The sequence below is a fragment of the Mustelus asterias genome, chromosome 13, assembly GCF_964213995.1.
Source record: "Mustelus asterias chromosome 13, sMusAst1.hap1.1, whole genome shotgun sequence".
Lineage (NCBI taxonomy): Eukaryota > Metazoa > Chordata > Chondrichthyes > Carcharhiniformes > Triakidae > Mustelus > Mustelus asterias.
The window spans coordinates 20,901,904-20,915,072 of record NC_135813.1 but is presented as its reverse complement, the minus strand read 5'-3'; positions in this window follow the sequence as shown (position 1 = coordinate 20,915,072).

Here is a 13,169-nt window from a genome sequence, read left to right as displayed (position 1 = left end):
CAGGAATCACAGGAGAACTAAGGTCTTACAAAATGCAATCTCCAAACAGACACCAGTACAGGAGAAACCAGAAATTCCTACGGAAAACAAATGAAATGTGATCCTACTCAGAACCAGAAAGTGTAGCTGAAGATCAAGAACCAGAATTCATCAGAGAAGCAATAGATAACCAGACAAAACCTGAGAGTCCTGAAAACAATCTATAGGGTGAACATGACATAGAGCTGGCGAAGGCCCCTTATCCTTCAAAACATCCAGTGGATGAATTGTGACAAAAAAAATCACAGGGCTACAGAGATGAGTAAACGACAAAATAGACTGATCAAATCAGAATGAGAAAGGATAGGAGACTTTGTGTACTTGAGTAGGTTATATTCACAGCCTATTTGGTTCTAATAGAAACTAGTCTAAAGTGTTTTTTACTTTTTGAAAAAAAGGGGAAATGTCATGATAATAGCTGACTAGGGTTGTGAACTCCAGTATCAGATGCTATACAGTACACTCTGTACTACATATGGGGTCACCTGACCTGGGGTAGAAGGTCAGATAGCACATGTTAGAGTCGGTCAGGACAAGGCTTCAGGTGCATTGCAGAAGTGTGCTCCTGTTGGAAAATGTGTTATAAATAAAGGTAGTACAAGAACAGTGGTATCGGTCAGCATGAGTCATTCAAACATGACAGTACCTACTGATCTACATAGGATGGGTTTTGCGCAAGAGTTGAGTTTACAGTCGCTGCTAATCAGTGTTCATTTAGTGCAAATAAACATATCTTTAGCAAAAATCAGTCTGCCACCAGGCTTCAGAATCTTCAAGACGTGCCAAAATCTAGGAACCAAAATTACTTTGAGTAACATCTGACCATTAAATGTGTTCTTTCCTGGCCTCTTATTAATGACGGTTGGGGAAATCTTGTGTGAAATTGCTGAAAATGAGTCTCAGTAAAAACTTTATTAATTGCGATATTTATTTAAAAAAATCATGGAAGCCAATAGCAACAAACACATTTTAAAAAGATCAATATTTTTCATAAATATATACTGAAATGCACTGTAAAAGTAATGAATATTAAAAAAAAACTAGAAATGACCAGCATATTAATCCACTAAACCCATCCCATTCTGCACGGTGTAATTTTGTTACACCATCACCTCCATTCCCCCTCACGACACAGTCAAGCAATCTCATAGGAGAGACAGAAAATGTGGACTCATGTACACGTTATCCAATGTTATAAAAACCATCAGATCAGACAGAATAAAATTAATCTCATATGCAACAATCTTACTTTAGTTAATTCTTTTGAAGTAATGAGTTCTCAAATCTCCTCAAAGATCAAGCTAAAACTTGGGATGTGTCTGCCACTTTTACATCTATATTACCAATAATTCTGAAGTATTTGCTCGGAATATGGAAGTTAACAAGGTTAACAGTGAACTTGAGATGAAAACAAAAATAACAGACAAGTAACATGATTAGTAGGCATCTGGAGAAATACTGAGATGCAATTTGTCCGGTAACAAGATTAGCAGGCATCGAGAGCAAATTGCCACATCAGAAACATTGTTTACCAGAGATGGGTGGGGCTATACAAAATTAATAACTTCTAAAAGCAAGGAATTTGAGAGATTTGCCAAATTCACAGGGTGGTATATCAAGGTGGCTGAACAGTATAACTGTTAGCACCCTCATTGGCGAGGGAGACTAGTTTTCCATCCAACAGCCAGATAGGCTAAAAATCTTCAGAGAGGCCAGTGCCATCTATGATAAGAGCAACGGAGCCTGTTCCATCTAACATGTAGAGCCACGGCAAATTGTAGATAATCTCCTCTAAAAGACGCAATTTCATATTTTTACTGAGCCAGGGAAAGTCGTTTCCCAGAATTGGTCATCTAAGATGTATTGTGTGGTAACCATAAGCTGAATTTGACTTATTGTGTTACTAAAGTGGATGTTGTTTAGTGAGGTCAGAAAACGTGGGTTTATTTCGTGAATAACAGATAATTTCAGATAAAACGGCATGTTTAGTTAATATACTTAAGTGTCATGTGCGTATTAGTCTTTCTTGTGGATTTTTCTCATTTTGTACTTTAATAAGTACTCTTGATTAATTGTTTACACAATGACTGGATTTGTTCCTCACTGGGTATTATATTGTTCCTCACAGTATTCCAAACAAACATAGAACCCATCGTTTCAAGTTATCCTTCAGGGTTTTGAGACATTCTCATAGGTAACATCAGTGGAGTTTATAACATTATTTTAGAATATAAACATAATATAAAAATAAAATATTTAATTACTCTGCAAATCATTCACATCTAATTATATTTCATGAGGTTAGCCAAGTTAATGTTCAGACTACCTGAAGGTCAAGATAAAGTTCTGGACCATTTTGCAATTTTGGTGCACTGTAACTTTGAAACAAATGTTCTTCTTGAATAAATTTGCAAAGCATCAGTTACACTAATGAGAGCAGGTGGAGTGGCTGCTGGTGGTCCATAAGGTTCACATCAAACATTGTTTCATCACATTCATAAAGTCGGTATCAGTATATTGTTATTATATGTTAATTTGGATAGATAATAAAGCTTTTGAATTGCAAGATTTAGTTTAAAAAAATAAACTGCAGTCTAAAAGATTAAAATAACTTGGAAAATAAATCTCATGTGAAAAAGGGCTGTAACTTTTCTCACGATATAAAAGCAGACACACATCCTCAGACCCCAAATACTGAAACTACCAGTTAAAGCAGTACACTAATAAACACACAGAACATATTTCCCATGCAGGAACTTTCATCTGTACAAGGTCACTGAAGGACAACAATGGGCCAAGTGCCATCTTTAAAGAAATGAACATTCTGCAAATGCCATTCACAAACATGTTATTGCTGATAAAATTTCATCCTTGTTTCCTGTCAATGACTACTTTTTCTTCATCTGTTCTCACCAGAATCAATTTTTAAATGTTGCAAATAGCACAAATATTGCTGAGAAGAGCAGTGCATGCCCTTTTGTTTCATGACTGTGGCTCTGCAATTGTGCATCTGCTGTAGAATTTATCTTCTGCTGATTTGCTAAGATTGCTTTGTGCACATTACTGCACTAATAGCATCATGATGTGAAGAGTTCAGTATCAAAATGGGAGCAGCTCACCACACAACAGGTGTGCAGCAAGAGCAAGTTCGTTGTTTCTTCACAAAGATTTTTTTAAAGTCACTACTACATCAGAACCAAATTCTCCTAAGTGTCTAAAGTAGTACCAGATGTATAAGCACAAAACACTACAATGTTTATTTGGTCTAGTTTTGCTCACACATTGGGCTGGATTTAATGTATCCTGTTGTGCTGGGAAACATGGGGCCATTTAATCATGAGAGAGTCCTCATGTCAATCTCCCGGCAGCAGCAAAACTATCCCCAATTAAGTGGGAAGGTGGAAGGGGTTGAAGTGGGATTCTTTATCACTCAGCCCATTGCAATGTTGTGGTGGCTCAGGGATTAAATGAGAGTCATATGGCTTTCCTGTTTTTGTCATGCTGGGAGCCATCCAGCAAAATCCTGGAATTGGGTAGGGGGATGATTATTAACTGCCAGCCCCTGCCCTTGCTTCCAACTCCCCTCCCCCTGCGACTCTCACCCCACGATCTCCATCTGCCCTCACTCACTTTTGTTCTGGGGTCCTACCTTCAACCTGGGCTCTGTTGGATGCAGTGCCACTAACAACGACCACTCCCACTAGCACTGGCAGCATGAGGAGTTGCTAGCCAATGGTTGATGGCAGTTCTCAGTAGGTGGGGCTTCTGCCACCAGGGAACGCAACTGTGGGAAGGCATGCCAGTGGCTAATAAGGTGTCTAAATAATACTTGATTCCATTGGACCTCCCCCACAAAGCTGACAGGGGTTGCTCCGTTGGTTTTCCAACTGATGAGCAAGACACTCATCGGTCCAACAAAATCCCAGTGATTATACTTTGTAAACCAAATATGTACTGTTCAGTTTGTAGAATGAACTATTATTAAATGAAACATATTTGCACAAAGAAAACAAATAAACACATTTTGTTGAGATGTAACTATGTAATTTAGGTTTATGCTGTTGTCCTTAGCCATAAAGTATGTTGAACAGAACATAATAGTGTATAGCAAAGCTTTTATTTGAAAATGGAAAGGCCTTTTTTATCAATGTCTACATTTTGCAGATTGGTATCCTGCTTTGCCACAGAATGTAGTACGATGCAGCATAGACCACTAAATAAAACAAACCTTGGCAGCAAAAAAACCTTGCATTAATGTAAGAAAAGTTGTCCTTTAGCTTCTAGTTTAATGAAGCTGCATCAGGATTTACATTATCCATTTATGCTTCCAGATGTAACATAAGGAACATATCATTCCAAATAAAATGAAGCAATTACAAAATCACAAGACAAACAATGGAATTCTCTTAAAAGGTTAGAAAGTACAACAAGTTGTTCTGCTGCCTTTAAAAGGATGAGGTTCATATTAAATATGTTGCATAGTCAGCCTAAAGTTAGATTTTATGAATGGAATTGACAGACACTTTCTGATCCTGTTTATAATTAAGGTATTGATGTTCGTTATGATAATGTGGACCAACAATTCCTGTTATTGGTCTTCAATGTGCAGTGATGGTTCCAATTATGAGACAGTAAGAGTTTTAACAACACCAGGTTAAAGTCCAACAGGTTTATTTGGTAGCAAATGCCATTAGCTTTCGGAGCCCTGCTCCTTCATCAGATGGAGTGGATATCTGCTCTCAAACAGGCATACAGAGACACAAAATCAAGTTACAGAATACTGATTAGAATGCGAATCTTTTCAGCTAATCAGGTCTTAAAGATACAGACAATGTGAGTGGAGGGAGCATAAGGCACAGGTTAAAGAAATGTGTGTTGTCTCCAGACAGGGTTAAACCCCCACAGCTTGCCTCCTGGACTTGCAGAATCTCACTGGCTGACATGTCTACCCCAGTCCAACGCCGGCATCTCCACACCCAGTTATGAGATACAGAGGAATTTTGAGGCAAAGACGAGAGACATGCGACATAAATATAAAAGCTACACCTGATAATGATCTCCACAACAAAAGCATGCTGCTTATTATGACAATAATTCAATAAATAAGCATTTTAAGCTCCTAAATTTGTATCAGGAAAACATAATTACATGACAGTCGAGAAGAATTGAAGTTTTAATAAGAAGCCAAGTACACATTTTGGAATTGAGGTTCTGCAACTTTCTATTTTGAGACATTCAGTTTAAAACAACAATTGATTTCACATCAAGTGTTAAGCCTGAAAAGAGGGTAAGAAACTGTGCTCTGTAAAGAAATTTGGAAGCTTTTCTGCAGTAGCTTTGATTTTTTTCAAGTCAAACGAAAGTCACCTGGTTTTGTTTGGATAGTCATGATGTGGAGATGCCGGCGTTGGACTGAGGTAAGCACAGTAAGAAGTCTCACAACACCAGGTTAAAGTCCAACAGGTTTATTTGGTAGCAAATACCATAAGCTTTCGGAGCGCTGCCCCTTCGTCAGATGCAGTGGAAATCCATCTGACGAAGGGGCAGCGCTCCGAAAGCTTATGGTATTTGCTACCAAATAAACCTGTTGGACTTTAACCTGGTGTTGTGAGACTTCTTACTTTGTTTGGATAGTCATGAAAACAAACTCAGCATGAGTTGTTTAATAAAGGAATCTGAAGATAAATGTAAGACATTCAGACACAGCAGAGTTCATGGTTGCAGTTTTACAATGTTTTGAGTCCGTTCTTATCTTTGCCAACAGCAAGTTTTAGATAAATCCAAATGCCAAGTTACCTTATGACTGATGTATAATAATGTTCATGTTGAAAGATCAAAAACTGTGATAAGCTGACAATTTTCAAGAACTTATTTTCTTGGTTGTATTGCTGAATTAAAATTAAAATCACTCCTAATTCCTGCCTTCTATTGTTGCTCCAAGGATTTGAAAGCTGCTGAATATGAACAGGAATTCTGATGAGATCAGGAATTTCTGGTCATTGTGTACAATGGTATTCAATCCCTATGATCAATAGCAGGAGAAAATGAGCAAGCAGCAATATCAGAAGGAAGAAAAATTTATATTCATGAAAAAGGAAAAGAAAACCACCATGAAGAGGAAGAGAAGTCTGCAAAATTATGAGGGGCCTAGATAGAGTGAATAGAAAAAATGTATTTCTCTTAGCAGAGGTGTCAATAGCCAGGGGCAGTGTTTTAAAATAACTGGCAGAGGATTTGAGGGGAGTTGAGAAATGAGGGAGGGGTGCATCTGGAGCTCACTGCCTCAGAGTAGTAGGGGTCTTCATTACATGTAAAAATACTTGGATATACACCTGAAGTGCTGCAACCTATAGGCGAAGGACCAGGAGCTGGAAAGTGCCATTAGGCAGAATAGTTCTATCTTCAGCTGGTACCAACATGATGGGCCAAATCACCTCCTTCTATGCCTTAAATGTACTACATTTAGAATACATCCATAATACGGGATAAGATAAATACACACTTAGATAAAAATAAACTAATACTAAATTATCAACATGGCTTTGTCAAGGGCAGATCATGTCTGACAAATTTAACTGAGTGCTTTGATGATGTGACACAGACATTGGATGAGAGTAGTGCCTAGGATGTTGGATATTTGGACTTTCAGAAGGCATTTGATGCGGTGCCACATGGCAGGTTGCTTAGCAAATTAGAAACGTTTGGGATTGATCAATCCTTGACAGCATGGATTAGAAGTTGGCTAAGAGATAGGAAACAGAGGGTAGATATAGATGGGCATTTCTCAAACTGGAGAGGAGTTGAAAGTGGTGTTCCCATGGGATCAATGTTGAGACCCTTGCCGGGGATTGCAAGAGGGGCTGTCGTCAACATTGCAGCAATTGCAAGACTGTTTGGAGGAGTTCAACAGCCTTCAGTCGCATGTCGGCATTGCATGGCACCCAGGGCAACACTGCAAGGGTGGCAACTGCAATGGAAAGCTTCGGGCAGGAAATGGTCGCCATGGGGGCATGGTCTAAGGCATAGCCGAGTTACGAGGGACGATGTCTAAGGGTCCCGGGAGCATGCTCAAAACACAGAAGGCCATCACTGAAGGCCTCAGAGGCATAGAAACATAGAAAACTACAGCACAAATCAGGCCCTTCGGCCCCACAAGTTGTGCCGAACACATCCCTACCTTTTAGGCCTACCTATAACCCTCCATCCTATTAAGTCCCATGTACTCATCCAGGAGTCTTTTAAAAGACCCTATTGAGTTTGCCTCCACCACCACTGACGGCAGCCGATTCCACTCGCCCACCACCCTCTGTGAAAAACTTCCCCACTAACATTTCCCCTGTACCTACCCCCCAGCACCTTAAACCTGTGTCCTCTCGTAGCAGCCATTTCCACCCTGGGAAAAAGCCTCTGAGAGTCCACCCGATCAATGCCTCTCAACATCTTATATACCTCTATTAGGTCTCCTCTCATCCTACGTCTCTCCAAGGAGAAAAGACCGAACTCCCTCAGCCTATCCTCATAAGGCATGCCACTCAATCCAGGCAACATCCTTGTAAATCTCCTCTGCACCCTTTCAATCTTTTCCACATCCTTCCTGTAATGAGGCGACCAGAACTGAGCACAGTACTTCAAGTGGGGTCTGACGAGTGTCTTATATAGCTGCATCATTATCCCCGGACTCCTAAACTCAATCCCTCGATTGATAAAGGCCAGCACACCATACTCCTTCTTAACCACCTCCTCCACCTGCGGGGCCAATTTTAGAGTCCTATGGACCCGGACCCCAAGGTCCTTCTGATCCTCTACCGTACTAAGAGTCTTTCCCTTTATATTGTACTCCTTCATCCCATTTGACCTGCCAAAATGGACCACTACGCATTTATCTGGGTTGAAGTCCATCTGCCACTTCTCCGCCCAGTCTTGCATCCTATCTATGTCCCTCTGTAACTTCTGACATCCCTCCAGACTATCCGCATGGTCGAGATACAGCAGGCCACGGCTGCAGGCCTTCAGAGCTTGGCCCCATTTTAGAGGATATTTGCTGAGGGGTTCCAGAGCTTGGCCCAGTCTTGGAGGTCCATCGATCAGGGGATCTAGAGCATGGTGCAGTCTCAGAGGGCAATCACTAAGGGGATCCAGAGCTTGGTCCAGACTCAGAAGGCCAATGCTGAGGGCTTGCACACCATGGTGCAGACACAGCTGGGCCTCTTGGACTGGCAGGATCAGAGCTCAGTTTCCCCACTGTCCAAAGGATTGACGCAGGGATCCCTGGGCACCCTGAGGGAGGAGGAGGAGCTGGAGTCCATGCCGGGGCCTACTACCCAGGAAATCCCAGCTATACGCTTCCAAATCCTTCCTTCTTGACACCGGTACATCTCCTGGGCAGTGGGATGAATAGGATGGCACCAGGCTCCTCCAGGCCCTGGACCTCCCAAGCAATGCCCGCCAAGGGCATCACAGGCCATGGTGTGCAGAACATAGCTGACCTCCTCCACCTCTGATGTGAATCCTGAGGGGGGCATCCAGTCGTAGCAATAGGACGTGTAAGGTTAAGAAGTCGTAGTGCCACCAAGAGAGTATGGTTGATGGCATGCATTAATTAGGGTCTGTTAATTGTCACTTAGAAATTCACAAATAAATGTTATTGCACCCCACAGCTGTGACTAATCTGTCTGTGATCAGCCTCTCACAGGGATGATTGCACCTCAACCATCCACATTGACACTCAGAGCACTGTACTGTGCGAGAGACATCCTTTGGCCCAAGTCTGCAATCCCCAGCTCCCAGCACCTGGGCCAAATCCCTGAGTGACATGGGATTCCAAGCCCTCATCCCAAGCAGTTGCAGCAGTGGTGGCCCTATAGGCACACAGTAACAGAGAGCCTGGTATGTCATACCCAGCATCCACCGGACCTGGACCCCAGGACTGGCCCCCCACCAGCCCCCCATTCCCGAACACCAAGGAATTGGATCACACAGTGGTGCCCCCAACCCTCACTAGGGCATGCGGCTGGGCGCCAGTGTGCAGTCAGAGAACAGGTAGAAATCAGACTTGTGTGGTACCAGGGCTGCATCACAGCATGCCATATAGCGAGTTGTCATCACCCTCCTGCCTAGATCAGTAAAACGAAGGAGATAGTTATCGACTTCAGGAAGCGTAGTGGAAGACATGCTGTTTACATCAATGGGCATGAAGAAGAAATGGCTGAGAGCTTCAAATTTCTAGCTGTCCAGATCACCAACAACCTGTTCTGATCCCTCCACACTGACGCTATAGTTAAGAAAGCCCACCAATGACTCTACTTTCTCAGGAGGCTAAGGAAATTTGGCGTGTCCACTATGGCTCTCACCAATTTTTACAGACACACCATAGAAAGTATCCTTTCTGGATGTATCACAGCTTGGTATGGCTCTAATTCTGACCACGACCGTAAGAAACTACAAAAGGTTGTGAACGTAGACCAGTCCATCACGCAATCCAGCTTCCTATCCATTGACTCTGTCTACACTCCCCGATGCCCCAGAAAAACAGCCATCACAATCAAGAACCCCATGCACCCCGGACATACTCTCTTCCATCGAGAAAAAGATACAAAAGTCTGAGATCACATACCAACCGACTCAAGAACAGCTTCTTCTCTGCTGCCATCAGACTTTTGAACGGACCTAGCTTATATTAAGTTGTTCTTTTTCTACATCCTAGCTATGACTATAACACCACACTCTGCACCCTTTCCTTTCCTCTTCCCCTATATACTCTACGAACGGTATGCTTTGTCTGTATAGCACAAGAAACAATACTTTTCACTGTATACCAATACATGTGACAATAATAAATCAAATCAAATTAGAAGTAACTCATGGAACCACATCTTCAACAGGCTGATGTACCGCTTGATGATGGCCTGGGTGGCAGCCTCAGCCTCATTGTAGAGGGTCTCTGCCTTGGTCTGGGGTCTCTGCACTGGTGTCATCAGCCAAGACCTCAGTGGATACCCCTTGATTGGAGCCTGGTTTTGAGTGGACTGGCCAGGCTGCTCTCTGATGTAGATCTTACTTCATGGATTTTTGTCTCCTGTGAAGATGTTCTCCAGGGCACATTTGCAATGATGGGTCTCGAGCTGGAGACATAGAAATAAAATGGTAAACTTCCGGCCTAAATGCCGGGCGGGCATGGAACTGGGAGTTTCAGATCCGTATTTTGGAAGCGTTTTCAGGCCCCCCCATACGCACTCTGGCTGCAAAAGTTTGAGCAAATCTGTTGCTTGCTGCAGAAGCCTGTTGGTGGGGCTTAACAAGCCAGAAAGCCTGCAGGGGGAGGTAGTGCGCATGTACAGACCTCTGATGCTGCACAGGTGCATTAGCAGTAGCAGGGTTCTGTCAGGCAAAGAGAGCTGTCAGGCCCCTGCTACTGCAAGCAGCCTGAAGCAGCTCCCCCCCCGCAATTGCAGGGGCCCACGGCCTGAGGTGCAGCCCCCGCTGACCCCCTCCACTGCCAGACCAATTGCAGACCCTCCACCACCGATCGCTGCAGAGTGGCAGCAGGCCGCCTTTCATTCCTTCCCCCTACCGATCGCTGCAGAGTGGTAGCAGGCCGCCTTTCATTCCTTCCCCCCACCGATCGCTGCAGAGTGGCAGCGGGCCCCTTCCCTCCCCCCACCGATCGCTGCAGAGTGGCAGCACGGCCCCTCTGCCTATTAGCCCTGCCCCCCACTGCCACCCCTGCCCCCACTGGCCCTCGCCCAGGTGCTCAGTGGGCATTGCCCTGCTGCCAGGGTGGCACTGCCAGTCTGGCACTGTCCAAGGGGCACCCCCCTTGCCCTCGGTCTCCCCGGAGGGGGCCTCAATGGCCTCTGGTTCCAAGACGACTGCCCCCCTGTTCAAGGGGCGCATGTCTATTCCTCGCCAGCGAGAACCTCTGCCGGCGAGGCCATAAAGGCAGGTGAGCCCGGACGATTGAGCACTGGGCTCGCTAAACACATTCAAAACATCATTTTAATAAATTAGTCAGCCTCTTAGAACATAGAACATAGAACAGTACAGCACAGAACAGGCCCTTCGGCCCACGATGTTGTGCCGAGCTTTATCTGAAACCAAGATCAAGCTATCCCACTCCCTATCATCCTGGTGTGCTCCCTGTGCCTATCCAATAACCGCTTAAATGTTCCTAAGTGTCTGACTCCACTATCACTGCAGGCAGTCCATTCCACACGCCAACCACTCTCTGCGTAAAGAACCTACCTCTGATATCCTTCCTGTATCTCCCACCACGAACCCGATAGTTATGCCCCCTTGTAATAGCTCCATCCACCCGAGGAAATAGTCTTTGAACGTTCACTCTATCTATCCCCTTCATCATTTTATAAACCTCTATTAAGTCTCCCCTCAGCCCCCTCCGCTCCAGAGAGAACAGCCCTAGCTCCCTCAACCTTTCCTCATAAGACCTACCCTCCAAACCAGGCAGCATCCTGGTAAATCTCCTCTGCACTCTTTCCAGCGCTTCCACATCCTTCTTATAGTGAGGTGACCAGAACTGCACACAATATTCCAAATGTGGTCTCACCAAGGTCCTGTACAGTTGCAGCATAACCCCACGGCTCTTAAACTCCAACCCCCTGTTAATAAAAGCTAACACACTATAGGCCTTCTTCACAGCTCTATCCACTTGAGTGGCAACCTTCAGAGATCTGTGGACATGAACCCCAAGATCTCGCTGTTCCTCCACAGTCTTCAGAACCCTACCTTTGACCCTGTAATCCACATTTAAATTTGTCCTACCAAAATGAATCACCTCACATTTATCAGGGTTAAACTCCATTTGCCATTTTTCAGCCCAGCTTTGCATCCTATCTATGTCTCTTTGCAGCCTACAGCAGCCCTCCGCCTCATCCACTACTCCGCCAATCTTGGTGTCATCAGCAAATTTACTGATCCACCCTTCAGCCCCCTCCTCTAAGTCACTAATAAAAATCACAAAGAGCAGAGGACCAAGCACTGATCCCTGCGGCACTCCGCTAGCAACCTGCCTCCAATCCGAAAATTTTCCATCGACCACCACCCTCTGTCTTCGATCAGGCAGCCAGTTACCTATCCAATCGGCCAACTTTCCCTCTATCCCACACCTCCTTACTTTCATCATAAGCCGACCATGGGGGACCTTATCAAACGCCTTACTAAAATCCATGTATATGACATCAACTGCCCTACCTTCATCAACACACTTAGTTACCTCCTCAAAAAATTCTATCAAATTTGTGAGGCACGACTTGCCCTTCACGAATCCGTGCTGACTATCCTGGATTAATCCGCATCTTTCTAAATGGTCGTAAATCCCATCTCTAAGGACCTTTTCCATCAATTTACCAACCACCGAAGTAAGACTAACCGGTCTATAATTACCAGGGTCATTTCTATTCCCTTTCTTAAACAGAGGAACAGCATTCGCCATTCTCCAGTCCTCTGGCACCATCCCTGTGAGAAGTTTAACAACACCAGGTTAAAGTCCAACAGGTTTATTTGGTAGCAGAAAGCAAAAGTGTGGCTTTTGCTACCAAATAAACCTGTTGGACTTTAACCTGGTGTTGTTAAACTTCTTACTGTGTTTACCCCAGTCCAACGCCGGCATCTCCACATCATGACTACCATCCCTGTGGACAGCGAGGACCCAAAGATCAAAGCCAAAGGCTCTGCAATCTCATCCCTTGCCTCCCAAAGAATCCTAGGATACATTTCATCAGGCCCAGGGGACTTATCGACCTTCAGTTTATTCAGAACTGCCAGGACATCCTCCCTCCGAACATCTATTTCCTCCAGCCTATTAGCCTGTAACACCTTCTCTTCCTCAAAAACATGGCCCCTCTCCTTGGTGAACACTGAAGAAAAGTATTCATTCATCACCTCGCCTATCTCTACTGACTCCATACACAAGTTCCCACTACTGTCCTTGACCGGCCCTAACCTCACCCCGGTCATTCTTTTATTCCTCACGTAAGAGTAAAAAGCCTTGGGGTTTTCCTTGATCCGACCCGCCAAGGACTTCTCATGTCCCCTCCTAGCTCTCCTAAGCCCCTTTTTCAGCTCATTCCTTGCTAACTTGTAACCCTCAATCGAGCCATCTGAACCTTGTTTCC